General features: G+C 44.2%; 1 protein-coding gene across 7 annotated transcripts in view; it reads left to right on the top strand.

The window, feature by feature from the left end:
• Positions 1–498: 498 nt before the first annotated feature.
• PAK1 (p21 (RAC1) activated kinase 1) overlaps positions 499–20962 on the top strand; it is a 76580-nt gene continuing 56116 nt past the window's right edge. The window contains exon 1 of one of the 7 annotated variants that reach the window (XM_030042852.1): positions 499–564. The gene's annotated coding sequence lies outside the window, so the exon portion shown is untranslated. Of the gene's footprint in view, positions 565–1876; positions 2042–10641; positions 10795–20962 lie in introns of those variants that run through there. The other 6 variants (XM_030042857.1, XM_030042858.2, XM_030042854.1 and 3 more) reach the window with 6 other exon arrangements.

The raw sequence follows: 20962 nt of genomic DNA on the forward strand, positions 1-20962 counted from the left end.
AAATAAAGTCATTACAGCGTTGCGTGCCAAGGGTGTAATTGCCGGTGATCCACTCCCCGCGTTGTGGCTCCGTCGATGGCGTGATCACGAAAGACTTTTACGGCCCGGGCCAACGCCGCTCCCTCCCTCTGCCCCGCAAAGGTGCCGGGCTGCGGGCAGCAGCCTGCAGCTCCACCAAGGCTGTAGCACATCCCACGGATTTCCCGAGGCAGCCCAGAGGCGAAGCAAGCTCCGGATCTGCTGCACCGGGAAGGTACCACCCCCCCTAAAACTTCTCACCCGGGGCCACTCGGCTGCGGTGCTGCGCCCCAGCGGAGGCTCCCCCCCCCCGCAACGAAGCGGGAAGGTCCTGCCCCTCTCCCCGGCTTCTGCCCCGCCGTGCCCGGCTGCCCACCTTGACGGCAGGGGGGCGGCGGGGCGGGCCCCCCCGGAGCCAATGGCTGCGGCAAGGCGGGGAGGGTGAAGGGAGGCGGTGCCGGGCCGACAATAGGGGCGGCTGGAGGGCGGCGTGGGGAGCGGGCAGGGCGGGCGGAGAGCTGGGCAGCACCTTGCGGCGGGCGGAAGGTGAGTCCCGCCGGGCCGGGGAAGGGGATTTCCTCGCGTGTTCTTTTGTAGCCGGGAAGTTTGCAAAGGGCTTGAGCGGCAGGGTCTTTTCTTCTTCTTCTTTTTTTTTTTCTTTCTTTTCTTTTAGGAGGGGGGTACCGAGCCTGGCTCTCTGCCTCCCCCCTCCTGCCTCCCCGGCTCATTCGTTTAACAAAGGGAGTTGCCTTCAGCCCCCGGGCTTTGCAAGCGGGGAGCCGTTTGGGGCCGCATGCTTGGGGTCCCGGTGCAGAGGTTGGGGTGGGACTCGGGGCTCAGCCCAGAGTTTCTGCTGAGCACCCCGTCCTGGCTTTGGCTGGAGGGGCGGGTGCTCTGGGCAAACACAAAGAATTGAGGAGCTGGACTCTTGCTGGGCGATGGGGTGATGCAGCCCCGGGCTTTGTGTGGCTGGTGTGCGGGGATGGAGAGGTGGGATCGTGTGTGTGTATGTGAAACGGCGGCTTTTTGCTATTAAACTACTTAAAAGCAAAGCTGAACTTAGGGTCGTGGGATAATTCAGATTGGAAGGGACTTCGGGAGGTCTGTAGTCCAGCCTCCTGCTCAAAGCAGGGGCTTCTGCCTGGGGAGCGGGTGGCAGTGAAGGGACATCGTGAGATGGGTGGCACCCCTAGGTGCTGTTGAATGCTCCGGGGAGCCCGAAGGAGAGGCAGCACCAGCAGGACGAGCCCTCAGGGGCAGTAGCGCTTCTCTCTTCCACTGTGCATGGAAATGCCCCAATCCACAGCTCTCCCATGCCTGCAATCTCTGTTCCTGCTGCTTTTGTTATCCAGAGAGCTTAAAATTCATGATTGTTGGGAGTAGCTGGTTCCATCCGTGTGTGTCATGGTGCATCTGCTCCTGCTGAGCATTACTTGATCCTTATTCCGACAGTACTTCCAGGAGTTTTTCTTCAGGAACAGGGTTTATAAATAGATGTCAAAACCTGGCTGTTTGCTGGGGACCTGTTACCGGCTATAAGGCATGTACTTTATGCGGTGATTAAGTATGAGAGATATATATATATATATGTAAGAACAACTGTAAAGGCTATTTTGTTAGCCAAGCTTTTAAAAGTGAAAGCGGGTATTGTAGTTGGCTGAAATGGCTGTGTCGGGCACAGATGGAAGAGTGTTTGTTCTCTTTGCTTGCTATTACTCTTTGTACAGTGACTCATGGATGCCTTTCACTGAACTACCTCCCCCTTCTCCATACCTGGAGTTTCCTGGTGTTGCACACATTACCTGGCAAAGCAGGGAGCATCTTCCCGTTTGCTGCTCTAACATCTCTTACTGTGGGTGTGTTAATCTTGCTCACAGCTTTTTAGGATAAGGCTGCAGAAACTCCTCCTTGTGGAACAGTTTGTGTGTGTGTGTCTGCTGGATGCTTAGAAATTGCTTTTCCCTGTGTGTTTTCTGTGGATAAGTCAGAGAAGTGAAGCTCATCTCTGCACAGAGAACAGAAGGTATGGTGGAAATTTAAATTTGTCTAAATTATTGAATCTGTTTAACTATGGACTGCCCCTGTCTTGTGCCACGGGACAGAATTTATTCTTAGCTATACTGTATAACAAAGCTGGAGTTTAAGACTGGAGACTGATAAGCTGGGTGGGTATTTAGCCTTTCTGAGTGCTGTGGGGAGGGACCAGCTTCTTTAAATGGGATGACATAACTACCATTCTTTGACTTGGAAATGAAAGCCGAAAATAAAATTGAGGAGGAAAATGCTCTTGTAGCATGACAGCGGGAATGCTTTGACTGGTTTTAGGGAATATTATGTGCTCTGGATGTTGCTCAGAAAAAAAGAGTAGGGAAATGTAAGGCTTTTGGTTCATGCTTTTCTGTGCATCATGGGGATATTGGAAGAAATGTGTGACAAGTCCAGCATAACTTCCACAAGTGAAAATACATTGCTTGTTTATTGTGTTTCTGACTGCGTTGCTTGCACTGGATTAAAAACTGATGCTAGCTCTTTTTGCCCAAGAGGTCAAAGGACTGTTTGATTACTGCTGATTCTTGTGTATCCTTTTTCAGGTCTGTGCAGACCTTTTCTCTCAACTTTGACTGCAAGTGCATGAATTTCACCTAGTTTACTAACTAGTGTTTTGGTTTGGTTTTGGTTTTTTTGTTTTTTTTTTTTTTTTTTAAATGGGAATGAACTGCAGTGTGGCTTCTTCCCTTCCTTCTCTCTTTTGTGTGCCTGTCTCGCTTCCTTGGCGTGGGAAGTTTTGTAATTTCAAAAGCTAGTTGTTATAGTCCAGTTCCTCTATATTCTTAAGAGCGTACAGAACCACCTAGAGCTGAAATAGGCTTTTCTCAGTAGCAAAATACAGAAATGATACAGAGCTCCACCCTTAAAGTGATCTGGGTTTACAGTTCATCCCGTCAACAGCAGATAACAGAAGCAAGTAGACTTTGTAAAGGATCTGCCCACTCTTTGTGAGGAGGTACAAGAAACAGACTGAAACCAGGCAACTAAAAACGAAAGTCATATTTCTTTAAAGCCTAGTCAATCGTTAGCCCTTTGACAGGTACAAGAATATTTCTTGTTGGCTTTTTACCTCTGTGGGAAGGCAAAAGAATTGTATTGTGTGAAAGAGCCTTTTTCTATGCCGGGCAAGGAGCTGAACTAATTTTCTCAGCCTCATGTCTTGGCCTGTGTCGGAACTGGGGAGAATGTAGACATGTTCTGCTTGATACTGAGGGCCTGCTCTTATGGAGAAAATAATTTGTCTAGTGTGTGACTCTTCTATGCACTTGCACAGCTCTCACCTGGGAGGAACTGCTTTGCACCCCTGTTCCCAGAGATGGGAAGGCTGGGTCCATTCCCTTTGGTGGCAGCAGAACTGGGACTGTCAGCAGACGCTCACTCATGTAGCACATAAGTCACTGTGATCAGTTCTTCCCTTCTGAGCATAAGGCATGTGATGCTCTTTAGGAATGAATAGCTTAAAAATGTCTGACGCTGCTTATGCTAACCAGGTTTTTACTCAAACTTAAGTCTAAGCTTGAAATTCCTGAACTTGGGCACAGCTGTGCACGGCACGTGTAGGTGTGGACGTTATGGCTGTGAGGGGTAACACTCAATGCTGCCACTGGTGATGACTGCTCCTGGATTTGTGCAAGGCAGGAAGCTTACTTTTGTCCTGTCCCTCCTCAGGCACATCCTCAGATCTGTAGAGGGGAGTCTTGGGTCCTCCCTCCCACGCTCTGTCTCCTTTTCAGCACATGGCAGTGGGGTGCGTGTCACAGTTTCAGGGCCCGTCATGGGATTCACTTGATAAAAACGTGGATGCTCAGAGCTGAACAAGTCTCCCCAGGCTCCCAGTATGATCAGTAGAGAGGAAAAGGCCCTTTTAGGATGTGGTATGTATCGTCCTCCAGTAGGCCTTTTAAAATAGGTCAGAGTGGCACTCTAAAAATGCTGATTCCTCTTTGTAGTCACCCTGGTCTCCTCTATCTCCCATGCATTGTGTTGTACGTGGCAGCAGGTAGCTGAGAGGAGTTTCACTTACTCCTCTCACTGTGGGGATGCAGGCAGGCAGCATTGCTAACAAATCCACTGGCAAAAGCACCATAGTAGCGTAGCTTTCATGAGTTCCCTTCATTTTAGCACTTGTTTGTTGGGGTGGGGGAAGGGGAAACAAAAAAGCCATCCGATTAAGTGCATTTCCAGGGGAATTTGAAGAAAAAGTGGAAGTATTCAGTTCTGGTTTATGTAGTAATATACTTCTGGTGAATTGTTTAGACTCTAGAATAGCTGTTCACACTGGCAATCTAAGTGTTCAAGCTTCCAGTTGTATAGGTAACGATGGCCTTTCTCTAACTCTTGTGTCTAGTCTGAGATGCAGGTTAAACAATAACTTTCCTTCCATGTTTTCTTTCCTTTTTGCAGTCTGTGCTCTTTGGACCTGCTATATAGCTAGTTTATTTTGCTCTTAAGCTGATATAACTGTCTTAAAGTCATTCTATTTCCTACTTCCTGTCTAGAATCAGTGAAGTGGTGGCAAATCAGACGTCCTTTTATCATCTTAGGTTTAAAAAAAGGAGGATAAAAAAGAGTTAATACGATAGAAGAAAGGTCTTAATTTGTGAAAATCAGGCCAAATCGGAAGATGGCAGTAGTAACCGAATGTACTTTCTGAAAAGAAATAATTTCTCCTACAGTAGCCCTTTGTGATCCTAATTACCATGTGAGAGGCAATATGCATAATATATTGTGACCGCCTTGAAGTATGTGACATCTAGCTGCAAACATCTCCTTGATCTAGGTCGGCCCATATCTGTGGGACTACAAGAAAGTCAAGTGGCAAGTACATGCTGCATGCAAGTGGGGCGTAAAGCCTTGTTTCATGCCTTTTGTTCTCCTCTTTCCATAATGTCAGTCCATACCTGTAATCTAAACGGAGAATGGGGGAGGAAAATAATTACTATTCATATTGTGTGTGTTTTTTGGGGTGGGAGGAGTCGTCCAAGTTTACCTTAAGACATTGTCTCCTGCTCTTTGGAGCTTGATGCATGTAGTTACAGTGTGTCTGTCCATGGCTTACAGCTGATGGCATTTGATGACTTTAGAGATGGCAGCAGAGAGAGAAGGAAAATCAAATACAAAAAGGTTAGGTCACAGTTTGACACACTGGCTTGCTAAGGTGTCACAGCACCACTTTGGGACTTTGAGTTACTTTCTCTAAGCATCAGGAGGGCTTTGAACTATCAATTCTCTTAATGACTGTAAGTGACACACAACTATTTTAGATGATGCCTCTCTTACAAGATGAAGCCCATTTCTCAGGGCTTATGTTCTATTCATGAAATAGGAGCTGGAGTGAGAAATATTTTTATTTGAACTGGTGGCTTGCTTCATGTGGTTTTTATCCTCATCTACATATGGAAAGCTCAATGTAATGTGAAATACCTTATCACTTCTTTAGCGTAAAGAATTTCCAATATAGATTATTTTCTGCACCTACATATTCTCAAATGCACATTCTCTGCTGATCTTAAAATATGAGTGGCTTGGCCACTTAACCCAAACTCCTCTGTCGAAAGAGTAGAGAAGTGATTTCCTTTTGTAAAACTTGGATTTCATTTCCCCAGCTATCTGTAAGTGAACATTACACAGTTTCAGCAACAAGTTCAACTTAAAGGCTTTGTGCCAGGATGAATCTATCATTTGCCTTTAGTAGGTATTTCAAGAATGTCTTATTTCAGTCATGCTTTGGAGAGGCTAGAAGTCACTGCTGAATGTAGAATTCATGTGCCTCCATAGTTCAGACTTGTTTGGGATGAAGGAAAAGCTGATTTTCTTCAGCAGCAGAAGGGAGGAATATTCCACCCCCCCTTTCCCAATCCTGTCTATGTTACTGAGGCTGTTAGATTCATTTCAGCTCAAGGCCCTGTGCTAACCTCTGTGTAAGGTGCAGCATGTGTTTGAGGCCGTTACTGAGCTCTGTAACCCCAGCGTGTGTTGAGGTAGAGGGGCGGGGAAGGCCCGGCTTTGCTTTTCTGTTTCATTAAACTGCTCACCTGAGTCTGAACTCTGGTGTCCCTTCATAATAGAAGGTAGATTTAACAGTCAGGTAACAGCTGCAAAGACCAGGGAGTGCACAGCACAAAAAGGAATTAGCAGCAAACGGACACATCAGGATTTGAAATGCAGTATTGATTAGTTCATTAAAATTAATAAGACACTCAATTATAAAACTCCCATTACATTTTGCAGTTCTTCTGGAAATAGAACAATTTATATGTCCTTATCCTTTCAGGAATACCTCACTCAAGACAAATTTTAATGTCGTTTTCCTTTGCAAACCACAGAATTTGTTAACTCTTAGTGGACCCCAAGCTTGTCTGTGTTTTATTAGCAAAACATTGTTTTTAATAGGCCATTGTTTTTAATAGACTGGAAGATGTGGTCAAACTATGATGTACTAAAAAGTTGCTTTAATTGAGAGTGGTCCAAATTAGTGGATGATTGGGCTAATGTCACTGTGGTTAGGCTCAAAAATTAAAAGGCAGATATTAACATACTGGCTAATTTTTAGCAAATCAGACAAATCTGTGTCAAAACAAAGCACATACGGGGAAACCCTTTGATTTAAGCTCAGGAACCCAAGGAACAAGTTCATGAAATGGAACATAGGTTCATAAAAAGGAAAAGTGTCACATTTTTCCTAATTCTTCAGAAATATGTATATGGCCTCCATAATACAGGAAATGTGATTTTTCAACCTACTGATCTAATTGCCTTGTGGAACCTTAAATGACTTAAAGCTGGATTTCCAACATGAATCTCTATGCTTTACTAAGTATTGTATTTTGTTAAATAATATCTGTAATAAAGGATTTGCTTGAGAGGGTTTGAGCCACTTGACTCATGGCACTTCTTGCTGAAATGAGAAATTGCTCTAGGAATACTCAGTTTCCATGCAAGAGGGAGGCTGGAGGAAGATAAAGATGTAAAATGAAGAACCTGGAATGTTTGTTAAGCGGATGGCACTTCTCATGGATGTGGTCACTGCTAATTCTTTTTTCCACAGAAGCTTGATTGAATTTTCTTGCCACACTGCCCAGGAGAGCTAACTCTCCTGTTTAACCACAAAACGTTAACCACAAGCTTGTAGTTCACATCCCTGTTTTGCCCTGCCATTGTGCTTGTCTGCAGTCCCACTTTGGAATAAGATGCAAGTTCAGTTTCAGCGTTGCTTCTCTGGCATCGCAATCGCAGCAAATTGCAGATGATAACGGAAAAGCTTGGGAAGCTGAACTCAAAGGAGTGGCATAGAAATGAACAGTGATAATGCCGCATAGCCCTTCATCAAAACCATCCACTTTCTGATAATCAAAGTAATTGGTAAGGTTCTTTGGTAAAATGTATGCATGTTGTGGGTGTGTGTTAAGGTGTTTGATGCTTTCTGTTAAGCTCCAAGATTCTGGAGATGTGAAAGCTATGCAAAAATCTATGTCATACAAAAGAGACTTCTCCCACTCCTATCTGTAGAGAGAAATGACAGAATTTCATCCAAGTGTGCCTTGAAGGCTTAAATAATAGGATTTAAGCACACAGAGGCTTTGGTTTGAGCCTCCAGTTCCTGATTTTGGGGGGGGGGAAGTGAAGGTATCTACTGCATGTTAACAGTAAGTTATTAACATTATAACTTACTTCTCCAAAATCACTGAAATCTTCACTGAGTAGCCTTACAGAAAGCCAGAGAAGTTGTGGGAGGAGGAAGGAGAGGGAACTGCAGCACCAGCAACAAGTATTGTATCACAGTTATGTTGATCTAATAAAAAAATCTGTCTTTTAATTTCTGGCTCATCAAATTTCTTGTTGTTGCGTCAGCCTGTATGTCTTGCTAATAAGGTGTCTGGTAAAAATTGCAGTCTCTTACATTTGAGTGTCTTACAAATTCTTCTATGCAATTTTGACTCCCTTGGTAGCAGAGAAAATTATTAAAAAGGCTGTACAAAATTCACAAAAAGCAGCAGGAGTCTCATCCACTACCAGGCCAGTGCCAAAAGAATCTGAAAGAGTGGGACTAGAACTACTTTTCCAGGTCTGCTTTAATCCCTTGCTTATGTTCCTAAACCAGATTTTGAAGAGTATGAACAAAATTAAACTGACACTTTATCTTGATGAAGCTGTAACCTCCAATGTCAGACTCGTGCCTCTCTTTCCATATCTGGGAGCCCTGACAATCATACTAAACCTAACTTGCAGTGTGTATGTAGGAACTAACTTTTATATTCTTCCTGTTTTGTTTGGTTTCTTTTCTCTGTCTCCATTCCTTACTTATATCTTTTAAAGCCTTGTTTGTTTGTTTTTCTTTTGCCTTCCTACAGAAACATTGTTCATCTCCCACCTATCTTTACTTTCCCTGGCCACGAGTCCTCGTACATCTGTGATCCTGAAGATACTGGGCAAACACAGATGAGCAGTAGGGAGGTAAAATATTTTGTCCTCCACCCCAGTAAGAAGCAGCCTCTTCAGGGCTTGGGTGGAGGATGAAGACTGGATAGGGGAAGAAACCCTAGACTCATTGCCTTCCTCTATCAAGCAGGCAGTTTTGCTGATGAGGTATCTGGAAATATTTAAATGTGCAGATTTCATTTAGAAAGGCTGAGGAGGTGAGGGTAGGGCTGCGAATGGCAAAAGCAGGACTTTTCTTCAAGAAGAAAAAGCACAAAAAGTCAAGATTTCTTCAGGGCTCTCCTGAAAGCTAGAAAGTAGAACACAACCAGTATATCTTTCTGTGTAGGCTGTCTTTAAATGGAGGCAGACGGTCACAGGCGGTGTTTGAATTCTAGGTTCAATAAAGGCACATCCTTCAGTTAGACAAGGCAAAACAGTGTCATTTGTTAGAATTCAAAAACAGTATCTAAATGCCTCAATGACTTGTCATCAAGTGACTCACTGCACTGTCATAGCAAGACTTCTAGCTTTCACATGAAAGTTATACTTGCTGAAACAGCGTCCTGCCAGCTCATATTAACAGTCCCCCCTCCCAGACTTGTCTCCAATTTACTCATGGTGAAGAGAGGGTTTGGGGGGACAGGGCAGGAAAAGGCGGCAAGGGCAGGTTAAATGATCAGAAATCTCATTACCTCTTCCCTGTAGAATTCTGAGTGCCAGCTTTTTCATTTGTTCTGTGTCTCTCTGAAATGAGTCCTTGAATTGCAGAAGAAAAACATTGAGAAGTGATGAGCTGGCCAATATTTGTAAGAATTTAGTTATTTACTTGGTCCAACCAAAAATGTCTTTTCTTGTGTGCAATGTCTTCTTTTAAAGTTATTGGCTACTTTAAAAAAACGCCAATGTTGAAATGATCTCAGCTTGATTTCTTTTACCTCCTGCAGCTCATTAGGAGATCATCAGGATCATGTGTGGTTTTTTCTTTGTTTAATTCACATCATCAATTTTATTTTAGATGCCCTTTGCTTTTTTTAAGAGCCAATCCTTTCTAATAGTAGGTACATCCTGCAAGAGCTTTTCTTGCCTTCTGATCCAATACTTTATTCATCCTGGGACCCAGTCCAAATGCCACCGACAGTGCTTATGTGGGCTTTTTTTGTTTGTTTCAAAAACGTTTCGTCACATGCTGACATGCGGCAGCATTAAATGCCTAAGTGTGCAGTTCAGAAGGTAATGGTCATGGAGGTTAAAGGAATCTCACCTGAGCAGCAAGTGGCTTTCTGCTCTTAACATCATACCTGTTCCTGTCATCAAGCTTTAAGTTTAGTATTACAGCAGATGCCTTGCGTATCTGATGATGTTCTGTTGCTCTTTGAATCCCACCCTGTTACTGTGGCTCAGTACTGAGCAGCAGTGACTTCAATAAGGTGATCTCATCCAATGTGTGGCAAAGTTGTGTTTGTTTTTGAAGTCTGGAGATTCTGTTCCATCTGCGCTTCCTGTAGCTGTAGGTAAATCATCTGAAATCCAATAGGATAGGCATGTGTCATCTTTGTGGTCTGTCATCCTCCTTTCTCATGAATTCATGTGTTTCCCTTCTGCGGCGGGGCTCTTGTGAGAGCTGTTTTTCTTTACACTGGGATGTGAATGGGGTGAGCGGTGAAAGGCTGCTGTATAAAGCATAACCTGTGCTAGTTTCAGCATAAAGACCATTTGACCTCTCTGTGAGGGCTCTGATCCTAAATTCCTAATGAACTAACTACAAATTTGGAAGGAAAGAGTCTGTGGTTGACTTCGCATTCTTCTTGACTAACAGATGAAAAGCTTGTGTTTGCTTTTTTTTTCCAAAAACCAGCCCTCCCCCTGGATCACAAAACTATAAAGCAAGGATGTGGCTGTTGGCAGCTGTTTTCCTTTTGATGTGGTCAACTCAAAATTAATGTTAAAAGTATAATTCTGAACTTGCATTTTCTTGGAGACTGAATGCGTGATGAAAGGACAGGAGGGTTCTCTCTCCACCAGCTGGGAGCGTGCTCTTCACTTGAGTGTTTTTGGAGGCTGCCATCAGGGGTGAAGCTTGACACAGCTGAGCTCACCATGGCACGCAGCCATCCAAAGGCAAGGGTGCTTTTCCCTTTCAGTGCTTGCCTATGAGCTGAGCTGGCAGAAAACTTAACAGAGCAATATGAGTGAATGTAGCTGTGGTGTAGTATTAAAGATCCCGGAGCTGTCTGTAGGTTTGAAACCTGGATGTAAGGACTGTAAGACACATGGCTAGATCTGGTGGCTTTTCAGGGTCGTTCACAAGTAAGTGCCTTTTTACTCTTGAAAGATGTCTGTCATTGTGGTACCCGCTGTATATAGCTTTTTATTTTGGTTATTTTGTTCTTGCCTTCCTCTGTCAGCAAGCTTTCTGAACCTCTAGCGCCTGCCCAGTCAGCTCCTGCTGGACCTGCTTATGCTCCATATTTGAAAGTCCTTGGTACAAAATGGATTTTGACTTCTCTCTAACTGGTTCTCTGTCTTTAATAAATGTATTTGGGAGAGAGTGCCTGACAGAAAACCACATGTGGATCACGTATTTCTCCTCACTCCTGCTGTTGTGTTGTTCTGGATCCTCATTTGATTTGGTGTGGAAGCATAATGCTTGTAATCCCTGGCATGCTGTAGGGACTTCTATGTTTGCCTAGTGGGCTCATTTGTTAGCACAGCAGAGCACTTTTGGGATTTTCCCGTCACCTGCCTGCATAATGTCTTGTGTCTTGTAAGTGTTACATATATTCCTGTAATCTTGAAAAGATGATTCAGAATGGAAAGGACATTTCCCCCAGCAGGTTATAAACTGGACCCGAACTTCTTGTTGGTGTCCAGCTGGAACTATAGTTTTAATCCAAGGCAGAATTAAGTAGCTAATGCTGTTTCCAGTCACACAAACATTATTAAATAATCCTACTGTTTTGCTGTTCCCTTTCTACCTTGCAGTCCTTCAGTTCATAGTCAAAGTGCTATAGTGCAGGAGTCATCTCTTGCAGAAATGTTTGGGGGCTTATTCACGGAGGTGCTGAGATTCCTTGTCACCTTCCACCTAAACACTGCCCATAAAGGCTCACAGTGAGCATAAGACACAGCTATGCTGGAGAAGTAATGTGCTTTCTTCTGTCATGCAGGTGTAAAGGGCAAACACAGAATCAGTAGGCAGAGGGAGGAACAGGAAAGCACATTTCTGATATAGCATAGTGTTGCTTTATCTCTGAATATGCTGAAATCTGTACAGAAAGACTGCAGCAATATTTGTGCCTCAGAATTCATAGTCAAGATGAAAACAAGATGAGAAACTTTCATGTAATCAGGAACTGTACAGCAGGTATTCGGTAAGGTCTGCTGGGCATGAAGGAACAAAAAAAAGTTGTGGGTTTTTTTTTCTTTCTTTTCTTCTCTTTTCCTTTCTTTTTTTTTTTTTTTTTTTTTTTTTTTCTAACCTGGGAACACAACTCTCAGAGTTGTGTAGCCTTTGGGTTTGAGTGGGAACATTCAGGGACTGTCTTAGAAGCACTTAGAGAGCCTAACCTTGAGAACAAAAGTAGAGTGTTTCATGTGGTTACATACTAAAAGATGTGGGTAGGCATCTAGTGGGAATACAGAAAGCGCGTGGGCGCTTGATTCCCTCGGAAACTGTTGGGATTTGGCACCTAAGCTGGTAAAGTATTTTTAAAAACTCTTAAATATCTTTCTGAAAATTGGGTCTGATGTTGCTAATCAGTGTGAGGGGTGGGGGGATTTTTTTTCTGAAGTAATTGCTGCCTTTGATCCTTGTTACTTTCTAGCAGATAAACAGGAGGAAATTGAAGGAAAGTAACAGAAATGACTTTGGGGCTGGAGGGATTGACGCAAAAGGAAGATAAAAGAGCTATATACTTGTGTAGTTTTTATAAAATGAGGAGGAGGGCAGGACTGTTTATGGGCTCCAGAAGGGTATAAATGCCAAGGAATGGAGGGTGTGGAAGGAGGAAACTGTTTCAGTCTCCACTCTGCAATTGCCTGTGCAGGCAGGTACCTTCACACACAGCCTTATCCGAAACGAGCATTTTCATTGAACTTGTGAGTGTTACTGGGACGTGCTGGTGAGGAACAGAAACACTTTGTGTGGCAGCAAGGAAGGTGCCTGCTTTAGTACTTCAGCCAGGGTGAAACATTTAAATCTGCAGTTATTTGCACCTCAGGTTGCCTGGCATCTATCAGTGCCATTACATTGCACAAGAGTTACTTTCCTTTTGTGCCAGCCTTCCCAATCAGGAGGAGCCCAGACAGAAACCCCAGGTTAGGCCCCGATAGCTCCTGTCCCAAACTTGCCTTGTTAGTGCTTGGATCTCCACCCTGTGTTAAAGCAGAGCTGGCTACCATGGTGACACAGTTTAATCTCACTGATCTCTTTGTGGTATCTGAAACCTCCACCAGGAAGGAAAGGCAGGGTGACAGCGGTGCCAGGGCACATGTTGGTATGAGGGGGGAGAGCAGGGACAGCGGGTAGGCGAAACAGTCTGTCTTGGGAGCGCTCCTCTGAGATGTTAAGACTTTGCTTTTTATATCCATTAGGACATGAATATTGTATACATTAGGATATAATCCATTAGGATTAGACTACCTTGCGGAGTGCTTGATGACAAGGGTGTAAAAAGGTTACTTGGGAGCTGATAAAGTGATAACAAAGAATATCAAGTCTCAACTGCTGAAGGTATTGGGGACATTCCCACACGAAGTGCATTTTTTGTAGTCAATAGATTGGAGAAACTAATTTGAGATAAATACAAAAGGAAAAATTAGGCCAAATAGATAAATTAGATGTTAATAAGTCACCAGAGCTGGATGGTGTTCAACCAAGAGTCCCGAGGAACTTGAATGTGAAACTGCAGAACTGCTGGCCAAGCTGTATAATTTATCACTACAGACGGACGCTGTGCCAGAGGACTGGGGAGCTGCCAATGTAATTCCCAACTATAAAAAGGGCTCTAGAGGGGATCCTGGGAACAGCACACCAGAGAGTCATGCTACCAGGAATGGAAAGGTCTGTAATAAGGATCTCTGAATACACAGAAAAATGTTAACTGTTGGGGAAGAGTGAATGTGGCTTCTGAAAAATGAAAATCCTGCTGCTCTACGCCATGAAGTTCTGTGGGGTATCAGTCAGAAAGTGTTAAAGTGAATGTAACATATTTAGATTTTCAGAAAACTTGTCAAGACCTTAAACTGCTACAAGGTTGGAGGAAAGGTTATTGTAGTTTTAAAGCCACATGAATAATAGGAAGTAAAAAATTGGGAATGATTTCACTTTTCAGGAAGGAGAGGGAAACGTCACTGGGCAGCAGCAACCAAAAAAGCCACCATCCTCATCAGGAAAGGGATAAAGGGTATCATTTTGCTTCAGTATAAATGCTTGATGCACCTGCATCTTGTGTGTGATGTGCAGTTCTGGTCTCCACACCTCCGGAAGGACACAGTGGCGTTGCAGAAAGGCAGCTAAAAGGGTCAAAGATATGGGCTGCCTTCAAGGAAATGCTAAAATGGCTGGGACTCTTCTTTTTGGGAAGGAGGGGAGGAATATGGGTGAGGTTTAAATGATGAAGTCAGCAGGTAGAGTTGAATATGAAACATCTATCAGCACCCGTGCTATTACAACCAGGAAACTTTTGATAAAACAAGATGAGCTTCAATTTTAAAATAGATGAAAGAGCATACTAGTGCAGTAGAGAAGAATTGGTGCTTGTGACCTCAGAGTAGGTGGAATTTGGTGACAGGCTTTGCAGCTCTCACCCATGCGGGACAAATCCCACCTGCATTGCCTTTGCAAGAGAGTCTGCATGACCCTTCTTTTCCCCAGGGTTCTCTTCTGCAGCTTTTCATAGGAAGTGATTATCCAGGTGGCTGGCAAGCGTTTGACACTCCCTTGTGTGCATGCTGCGATTTATTTTTTTTTTAATTATAAGTGACTTATCCCTCATAGAAGTGATTTTTTTTTTTTTTTTTTTTTTTTTTTTTTTTTGGTAAATGCTGCCTTCAGCAGGGTGTGCATGTGAACTTTATTTTAATTAGGGGCGAGGAATCTGTTTTACATAACTATATCCCAGATTCTCATGAGAGAGTGAAAACAGCCCTGAGGGACTAATGAAGAGGCCAGCGATATTGGTTGCCTCACTGATGGGAGGCCTGATTCTGATCTCTCTAAGGTTCTCTCTACCTGTGGGACTTGCTCCAGGCTGGCTGACAGCCAGAGGTATTGAACTGATGCAAAGGGACTGGCTCCTCATAGCTTTATTTTGGGCCCCTAATTTGTGGTTCTGGGCAGATATAGGAGTGGCGGTTGCAGCGCTGCCTGAGGCTGTTGTCCCTGTAGTGGGAATAGCCAAATGGGATGTGAATCTGCTTCCAAGCCCTTTCAGCCATGGCTTGATGCTAGCTCAGATGACTTCTACCACTGTGTCCGGTACCAGGGTATTATATTGCAGCACTCTGTTCACTCATCTCCTTGGAACAGGAGTGCCTGTTGCAATCGAAGTGTAGTCCCCACCAGCCAGTTGAGTTGCTTCAGATTTAAGAGCAGTGCTAGCAGGATTGGGTCAAGTGGTTTTCTGAGTCTCTGAGAATAAAAACAAATTGTGCTGGAAGTCACAAAAGAACCTTTTAGAGGTGTTTGTGTATTTCTTAGTTTTGTTTTTTAAATGCTGTCAACTAAAACTTGATTTTAGTTGTAAAGCCTGAAAGGGACAGGGAGCAGATGACTAAAATGTTTCTCTACCATTAAGGAGGGAAAATCCAGGGTGTGTACATGTTCTTTTGTTTGTTTTTGTTTTCTCTTAAAAAAAAAAGAAGTGGTAAAGGTGTTAAAACTCAATTGTTGCAGTACTGGAATCAGGGCATGTAAATAAAAGAGGATCTCTTTCACTGTGCACAAAGAGGAATATGAAAAACAAACCACAAACTCTGTAAAGATGCTAATGAATTTTATGAGTCAAACCTGGCATGTTGTTAGCATCTGCTGCTCGTTTACAGTGGCTGAAGTGAGCATCCCTTTCAAAAAGTCTTGTGTACTGGAGGTAGTTTTACTACCCTGTTATAAAAATCTCAGTGTAGTGTTGAAGAAGCTAAACTGCTGATAGACTGCACAGTTGTGACCTCATGCTGTCCTGCTGAACCTGGTGGTGGCTGGCAATTATTTTTTCTGAAGCTAAAACCCTGGAGAGGTTTGGCATGTCTGTTTATTGCATCCAGTGATATAAAGGGCAGATACCTTTCCTTTTTACTGTGTTAAGCCAGGCTCAAACACTGATGCCACCGAATGAGGTCCATGTTGCTTTTGTTATACCTCTGTTCTCTGCCCCAAGAGCTGTCTCTAGAGAGTGTCTAGAAATTTGGGTTCTCTTGTCAAAATAAATAGTCACCTTACATGAATCAAAGGAGGTTTTTGATGCTCAACTCTTAACGTTTTATTGAAGTAGCAGTTCATGCCATCAATCTGAAACGCGTTTAGGACTTAATTGATGGGAAGTAACTGATGATGCTGTGGCTTTGCAGTTGTACATAGCTGATGGGCTTCTGCCGTCAGTCTCTGATGAAAGGAGGAAACTCTTTGAAGGAGCAGATCAGCAAGAAGGTAGGGCAAAGATAAGCCAATTGGAATAGATAGATGTTTTTCAGCTGTTCAGCAGAGCAGTGTAAATGAGCACACTTTAGACAGAAAGGAATCTGATGGTCAGGTCACAGCTTGGACGTGCTTTCCTGTGGGGTGAGTCGGTAGGTTGGAGCATGCTCTTCAAGCGGAGGGCAACAGAGATGCAGCCTGGTGTCGGATCAGGGAAGTGGGGAACAAGGTCAGTGTCGCTCACATAAATCTGAGAGGACGTGCCAAGGGCTTTAAGCACCTGAGAGCGCAGAAGCTGTAGAGAAATTCCTGACGGTGAAATGGTTTTCTGAGACAGAGGCCTGAAATGAAAATCTTATCCCTGGTATTGGTGCTTAGAACAAGAACACTGTAAGCTTTGCCAGGAGCAGTGGTCCAAGTCTCCGCTTCATGCCACTTGTGCCCTATAGGGAGTAGGGTAATGTGTTGTAATCACCTGATAGTTTGAACCAGGAACAGGTTCCAGGAGAAAAGGAAAAAAGATAGCGAGCAGTACCAATGTCCCCGATGAGTGAAGTTGCACAGGAGATGGGTAAGGATGGCAGAGCATTGTCAGCTTTCCACTCTGCTCTCTACGCTGTTTCCGTTCTGAGTGTGGTACCAGATCCAGCAGCTTCTGCCTGGCAGCCTGCCCCAGCCGGCAGATCCCCGCTCTGTCCTTGCTCTGGAGTTCCTTGCAAAACTAGCAGGGTGCTGGAGGGTGGAAATGTAAAACCCAGAACCAGAGCAGGACTGAAGTCTGGAAACCCACATGGTGTTTCTCCTCTGCTGTAAACTTGTGTGACCTTTCTCAACTCACTTAAACTGTGTCCTCAGTTTATACAGAGGTAGCGGAGCTATTGTGCACTTTCAGTTATTCTGTATTACACAGCAGAATTTGTTCCTTCACCCACATTAGTAACATTTTGTCACTGAGTAGTGTTTTATGGAGGGATGGTTTTCTGTGCATTACTTAAAATTTAGGAAAAGATCCCAAAATTTTATGAGCCTCTGGTGTAGGCCGAAAGAATTGGCCAAGGGGGTGGGCGGGAGAAGGAGTATTATCCTTTCCTGCAGAAACTCTTGCTCATTTTCCCTTCCAAAACAATTTCAGGGTATTTCTTTATTCCAAGCCTTTGTTAATTAATTGTGCAGAGAAACAGCAGATAGTTGGTTCTTTTTGAAAGCTGCACAGGCTAGAAGATGCTTGAATACCTAAGCCATAAGCAAAGAAATAAGAACATCCTAAGGAATAATATGAAGTGTGATGCTTTCTGGACTGCTGCACAGCTGTAAAGTGATGGGTGAAGTGAGATTTTGCCTGCACAGATCTACTAAACCTCAGTACTTCGAGTTTTACTTTGTTTTCTTTGGCTTCAGATACAGCCAGAGTCTGGAGCTGAGGCACTCCGGTACTTTGCTTAGTGTCCCCGAAAGACCCACAAACTTAGCCAAGCTTTTGGGCTTGAAAGAGATGAGCTGCGTAGCCTGAACTGCAACTGGGTGCCTCTAGTTCTGGGAGGCTGTAATGACTGCGACCTTTTGAAACCTTGTTCAAACTGTTTTTATTGCACTCAGACAGGAATGTTATGTTCTTTGTTCCACCTCCTAAAAGGCAAACCTTTTTGTATAGGCCGCTTGCGGCTTTTACAGTTTGATATATATGGGTCAGGGGAGGAAGCAGGCATAGTCAGTTAAATGTTTTCAAGCTGCTGAAAAAGTCCTTCTCAATGCATAAAGGAGTTTTTTAAGATCCCAGTTGAATTTTCGCAAATAACCTCTGTCTTGGTTAGGAACAGAAATAAGCTCCCAAATTTTAATTGCATCCAACTTCTGTGCACATGAGTGAGTAGGCCGACTCTTCTCTGAGACAGACCTGTGTGGTAAAGGGTTTCATGTTTAATTCTGAACTCTTCCTTCCCCTGGAAGGAAGCATCCAACATCTCAGTTACCATTACTGAAATGTCACTGTTTTTCAAACAGAATACAAACGTGCATTCAGTAGTTAGAAGTAAGGTAAAAGTTGCACTGCCTCTTGAAACCATTGGAAGGGCTCTTCTTGATGCCTGTATACCTTTAGGTATGTGTCTTCACAGAATGACAGACTGGTTGAGGTTGGAAGGGACCTCCAGAGGTCATCTGGTCCAACCCTCTGTGCTCAAGTAGGGCCACCCACAGTCAGTTTCCCAGGACTGTGTCCAGATGGCTTTTGAATATCTCCAGGGATGGAGACTCCACAACCTCCCTGGGCAACCTGTGCCAGTGCTCGGTCACCCTCACAGTGAAAAAGTGTTTCCTGATGTTCAGAAGGACCCTCCTGTGTTTCAGTTTGTGCCCATTGCCTCTGGTCCTGTCACTGGGCACCACTGAGAAGAGCCTGGCTCCGTCCTCTTCGCATCCTCCCTAAAGGTATTTATATACACTGATGAGATCCCCTGAGCCTTCTCTAGGCTGAACAGTCCCAGCTCTGTCAACCTTTCATCATAGGAGAGATGCTCCAGTCCCCTCAGCATTTTCATGGCCCTTTTCTGGACTCTCTCCAGTATGTCCGTGTCTCTCTTGTATACAGGAGCCCAACACTGCACCCAGCGCTCCAGATGTGTCCTCACCAGTGCTGAGTAGAGAGGAAGGATCACCTCTCTTGATCTGTCACCAATACTTTTGTCTAATGCAGCCCAGGATACTATTTGCTTCCATGGCTGCAAGGACCCATTGCTGGCTTATGTTCAGCTTGGTGTCCACCAGGACCCCCAGGTCCTTTTCTGCCAAGCTGCTTTCCAGCTGGGTGACTGCCAGCATATATAGGTGCCTGGGGTTGTTCCTGCCCAGGTGCAGGACTTTACACTTCTTCTGGTTGAACTTCATGAGGTTCCTGTAGGCCCACCTGTACTTTTGTGGGTCCTCCTTCTTGAAGATTAGGAGTGACATTTGCTTTCCTCCAGTCTATGGGCACTTCTCCCAGTCGCCATGATTGATCAAAAATTATCGAGACTGGCCTCACAGTGACATCTGCTCCCTCAGCACTCGTGGGTGCATCCCATCAGGGCCCATGGACTTATTTTGAGTCCCCAAATGTAAATGTGAACAGAAGCTTCTGGAGAAGGACTAATGCCTTGAGAACTCAGCCTGTTCCTCAGTCCTCCTTTCTTCCCTTCTCTTCCTCCCTCCGTTCCTTACTGACCTCAGCACTCAATTACTGCAAGAGGCACTGCACTTGTATGACAAGGTTACTGTGGGTTTGGCTTTAGATTTAAAGCCTAAGGATAATGTGGCTTTAAAGCCAGGAGACCTCTTTTGCAAAGGTTCTCCTGCTGTGTGGAGCTTCTCCCAAGGTGGTGGTGTCATGCATGTAAGCAATTTGGTGTGTGTAGCCTGCGCAATGCGTTTTCTGTTATGCCTGGCTTAGGATGTGAGTCTGCCGCAAGGACCGACTGTGTGACTTCAGCTCAGACTGCCTTAACTCATGCTATTTGCTTTGGAAATTATAGTTTCAATTGCTGCTGATAACCCAGCTGATTGTTATGTTATACATTTAGCACTCTTTTTTTAGTTCTTTCCTTAATTACTTATGTAAATAATTTTAGAAGACTTAGCATTAATTTTGGAGAAGCTGGCATATCAAAGGCTGTGAGGCTAGCAGCAGGTGCTGTAAGTAATCACTCTTCTAAATTAAGCAACACTTTCCAAGGCAGTAGGTTAATTTCTGGGTAAGCAGCCTGCATACAGATTCTTAGAATCAGCTGGATCGTGACCCAGCAAGTGACTCCAGGCTTTGTGTAGCTTTAATCACAAGAATTGTCTCACTGAAGCCTTTCATTTTCAGAGGAAACTGGGCCTGTGCTCGAGCTTGTTGAAATAGTGCTATCACATTGAAATCTCTGTCACCTAGCTCTGTGCTTGTCTTCATAGCTCAGTCTGCGCTGCTATCGGAGGTGTATTCGGAGCATGGGCAGGCATGTCAAGCTGCCTGGAGCGCCGGGTATGTACATGAGTGGCTAATGGTTATGCTGAAGTCTGTGCTGCTGTGGATTTCTGTAACTACTGCAAGAGCAAGCAAAGTAGTGTTTGAGAGCTTTGTGCCATTTCCTTCACCTTTGTGCGCACGAGTGGATTTCTGCAAAAATCTTTTCCTCTAATATGACTAGTGGAGTTCTCTTGCGATTCGTAAGCAGTAACTGCTGTCCTGTGGGACAGATTCTGCTCAAGTGAAGCTATTGCTAGCCTGTCACTTATGCATTGTCACAGCTCCAGCCAACAGTATTCTTGCTCAAGGCTAGGAGGTCACCCACAGAAGTGTGGCTTGATCTTCAGAAGCCACTCTGAGCCTATGAGGTTGATGGGGTCAGTGGTGTTTGTGACTTGGTAACTACATGATTTTCATAGACTCTGCAGGGCTCTGAGGAAATTGGCAAAATCTTTATTTTGGTTGCTACAAAGAGTGTGACTTTGGAGCACTTTGTCTCACTTGTGGAATAGGAAGATGCAGTTCTTACAAACTCAAGCTCTCTTTAAAATCTATCTTCCTGCATGAAGATCATGCCAAAAGGTAAGGGGAAGGCGGGAATTTCTATTTACAGGGAATCCCATGCAAAATGGAATAAAGCAGAAATAATGCCCTTCTTCCAGAGAATCAAGAGGGGAGAGATCTTCAGAGAGGTGGAGAAAAAAAAATGGATTTTTGGTGCCTCCATGTGACTGTAGACTGGGACTCGTCCCTCCTCTGACTTATGGTTGGTGCCTCCTGTGTCTGTGGATGTTCAGCCTAGTTATCAAGCTGGTGCTCAGAATTGTACACCTGCTAAATAGATCTGAAGCCACTTTTCA

The sequence above is a fragment of the Aquila chrysaetos genome, chromosome 19, assembly GCF_900496995.4.
Source record: "Aquila chrysaetos chrysaetos chromosome 19, bAquChr1.4, whole genome shotgun sequence".
Classification (NCBI taxonomy): domain Eukaryota; kingdom Metazoa; phylum Chordata; class Aves; order Accipitriformes; family Accipitridae; genus Aquila; species Aquila chrysaetos.